The 3,931-nt window shown below is 52.5% G+C and overlaps 1 pseudogene; it reads right to left on the bottom strand.

Moving 5' to 3' along the window:
* Positions 1-2,219: 2,219 nt before the first annotated feature.
* LOC102239605 overlaps positions 2,220-3,931 on the bottom strand; it is a 5,218-nt pseudogene continuing 3,506 nt past the window's right edge.

Consider the following 3,931-nt stretch of genomic DNA (forward strand, 5'->3'; position numbering starts at 1 on the left):
CTAAAAAGAAAGGCTTAAAAATTAGAAATAAAGATAGCTTGCTACTTGCTAACCAAGACGCTCTGGATTAGACAGCCAACATGTATTACCAAGCATACGTCCCCAGATTTTCTAAATAGAATATTCTGTCTCTAAAACTTTAAAATAGCAAAATAATCTTTAACTATTCCTCCTTCCACTTTCACCTTGTAAAGTCAATCACCAAATCCTATTGAGTCATCCTATAAACTATTTCTTACATTAGAAAACTGTTACTTAAACACACACATCCATGTGACACACATATACGAAATTATATTATTTTCCTTCCTTCCCATCTTTTTCATTATTATCCTACTCCATGCCTTTGTCACCACACAGCTAGGCCAAATCAAAGAGCCCATTAGCTGGATGTTCATTCTAGTCCGTGCTATTAGGCAGCCCAATCCTCCTAAAACATTACAGCAGCTTTGATGATGTGGCATTCTGTACTCCCTCAGAAATCTTCCATGTTCTCCATTGTCTCTAAGGATACATACAACTTCCCAAAAGCCTTAATATTTGGCAAACTATACCCTATCTATCTTTCCAGGCTTATCTGCCACCGGGGGATTCCACCGAAGCCCAACTGATTTGTTCACTGCTCCCTGAAAGCACTCTGTACATTCTCACCTTCTCACTTTGGCTCACGCTGTTCTACCCAACCATTCTGTCAAGTCCAGCTCAAATCATACTTCTTCCATCAATCATACTAGCTTGAAGTTCTTGCCTTTCTAAAAAATCAATTATTTTCTATACCACTTATGTGGCAATTAAACCCTGTTCAATTGCTATCATGAACCATTATGAAAACTTCTACTTATTAAGCATTTTGTGTTTATAATTTATTTCACCAAATAAATAAGTTCCTAAAATATAAGATTTATCTTTTCTGTATCTTTCAATACTTGTCACAATGTCTCACCTTTAGTTGTTGCTCACTAAGTATTTGTTGGTTGTGTGTGGTCAGGATAGGTGATTTATAGTTCCCCACTGAAAGCAATAATTCTATGTATGTAGTGAGACTGATAGCTCTCAAGGTCATGTCTTCCTCTATACTTTTATTTTCATAGATAATTTTCAAATGGAAATCCTAAAAAGCAATGTATGTAGTACAAAAGGACTTCTTTGACCCAAACTAACTTTTTACTTTAAATAAGCTAAGAGATTAGGATATATATTTCACTACGAAAAATAAAACACAGAGGAATTATCTATGTCTATCTATGTAGTTCTGTTTAGTTCCAGAGAATAAAACAAGGCCCAATAGGTAGAAATTATAGGAAAGCAGATTTCACTCATTATAAGGAATAACTTCTAACAATTAGAATTATCCTACGATAGAACCAGGGCCTCAGGAGGTGGGGACTCCCTGTCACCTAAGTGTTCAAGCAGAGGCTAGGCATCCAGACACTAGAAATGTGGAAAAGGAAACTCACCCCATCTCCCTCCGATATCAGCCGGGCAATCCTTCTACAGCATGTGGGGTTCTGGAAGGTGTGAAAGATGACTGGGGTGTTCAGACAACACCCTGGACACAGGACTGCTGACAGCCAGGGGGTGCTCTAGGCATGGGGAGGGTGGTAGATAAAGAGTCAGATGGGCCTGGCTGGTGTGGTTCAGTGATTGAGTGTTGACCTATGAACCAGGAGGTCACGGTTAGGTTCCAAGTCAGGGCACATGCCCAGGTTGCAGGCTCGATCCCCAGTAGGGGACCTGCAGGAGAAAGCCCATCAATGATTCTCTCTCATCACTGATGCTTCCATCTCTCTCTCTCCCTCTCCATTCCTCTCTAAAATCAATAAAAAATATATTTCTTTTTAAAAAATCAAATGGGGTGACCTGTGCAGAAACCAGAACTGACCTCTAGGAAGGAAGGGGAAGCCAAGACTAACAGCAGATGGGTCTCTCCAAGACTGGGTGCCAACGCAGGGGCAGGTGGGAGGGCTGGGGTGGGACAGGTCTGAACAGCTTGGCTTCACCTCCCAGGACTGCCTAACAAGGCCAACAGGTTCCCCCAGCTGTATCCAGCTGGTCCACTTTGCTTCCCAAGCGCTCTTTACTAAGGATTGCACCACACCTACTTCCAAGAACAAGCCGAAGGAGCTCAAAACAAAAGGCAGGGACATTAAGGCGTTAACACCAGAGAAGGGTCATCCTGTCCACCGGCAGCCCCGAAGGGGTGGGTACAGGTGCTACTGCTACTTTTCCAGGGCACAGGACAGTGAGGAGGGAACCTCAGCAAACCCCAGCTGGAGGCCGGGTCCCTGTGCTCTGCAGTGGGTTCCCTGGCCTAAGGCGTGGAGGCTGGCCTCCCTCTCTAACAGGGCCTGCCCCTCCAGCCCTGGCTTCACAGCAGCACAGGCCCTGCCGCCCCACTGCCTCGCTTCCTCCCGAATGATGCCGCTGCCCTCAGGTATCATGCTTCTTCTGATGGGTCAGGAGTGTCTCCTCATCGTCAAAGGTCTGACCACAGATGGCACAGCAGAAGGCGCCGTCCCGGACGTGGCTCTTGCGGTGGGTGATGAGATTGGACTTCTGGCTGAAGCTCTTGCCGCCGTCTCGGGGCAGGCGTAAGGGCGCTCGCCGGTGTGGATGCGCCAGTGGGCTGCCCGGTAGGGCTTGTGGCGGAAAGCCTTGCCACAGTCTGGGCAGACGAAGGGCCGCTCGGGCGCGTGGTCACGACGGTGGGCTGCCAGGTGGCTCCCCTGGGAGAAGCGGCGCCCACACTCCTCACAGGCAAAGGGCCGCTCCCCTGAGTGGACCCGAGAGTGGGCCACCAAGTGGGGCTTCTTGCCGAAGTTCTTCCCACACTCGGTGCAGGTGAAGGGCCGCTCCCCGTGTGCTGCAGCTGGTGGGCCCGCAGGAAGCGCTCCAGCCGGAAGCTCCTGCCACAGTCATCGCAGCTGTAGAGAGATGGGGGGCTTCTGCCTGGTCCTGGGGGCCCTCTCCGGGGGCCTCCAGCAGAGGCTCGGGGGTAGGCTCCTGGGCAGGTCTCGGTGGAGCCTGTGCGGTGAGCTCTGCTGAGGATTCCAGGGACCGGCTGAAAGCTGGGTGCTCCCGGCGCTGGGGGCGCTCTGGGTGGACCCTTCCGACGCTTGTGGATCTTGCTGAGACAGAGGTTGGGTTTGTGGCAGAAGCAGCGCCTGCACTCAGTGCATAGGTAGGGCTTCTCACCAGTGTGGATGTGCCGGTGTGAGGTCCGGTGTGAAGTCAGGTAGGGCTTATTGGTGAAGCGCTCCCTGCAACCAGGGCACTGGTGGGGCCGCTCACCCGTGTGCACGCGGGGGTGGGCAATCAGGTTGGGTTTGTGCCTGAAGCGCTTGCCACAGCAGGCACACGGAAAGGGACGGTCAACGGCATCTCCACGGGCCGGGGGGCAGTCACTGCCGGGCGGCCCCTGGGCCGAGGCCCAAGAGCCTTGGCTGCTGCCTCCTCCAGGGCCTCGGCTACATGAACCCGTTTGTGAGCAACTAGCTGATCCCACTGGGCAAAGCTCCTGCCGCAACTGCCACATGTGAATGGCCGGGCCTCAGGCGTAGGGAGATGGCACCTCCGCAGATGCACTCGAAGCTGCTTTCGTCGCCAGAAGCGTCTCTCACACTCAGGGCAGGCGAGGGGCCGCTTGGCAGCCGAGTGGACCCGCAGATGCAGACCAGGGCCACCCAGCCTCAGCAGCTCTGCTTGCAGAGGTGGCAGGAGAAGCCCAGGTCTGGAGTGGCAGCCGCATGGACCTGGCAGTGCAGTGCCAAGAAGGGGGCGTGTCGGCAGCAATGGCCACATTCCGGGCAGGCCAGGGGCAGCCGGGCCTGGGCCTGGCAGTGTCGGGCATGAAGCCACAGGGCCACCCAGCCGGGGAAGTGCCGGCGACAGTGGGCCCCGCGATGGACCCGACCTGGAGCTTGGCTGCCTG

Source organism: Myotis brandtii, unplaced genomic scaffold, assembly GCF_000412655.1.
Source record: "Myotis brandtii unplaced genomic scaffold, ASM41265v1 scaffold29, whole genome shotgun sequence".
NCBI lineage: Eukaryota > Metazoa > Chordata > Mammalia > Chiroptera > Vespertilionidae > Myotis > Myotis brandtii.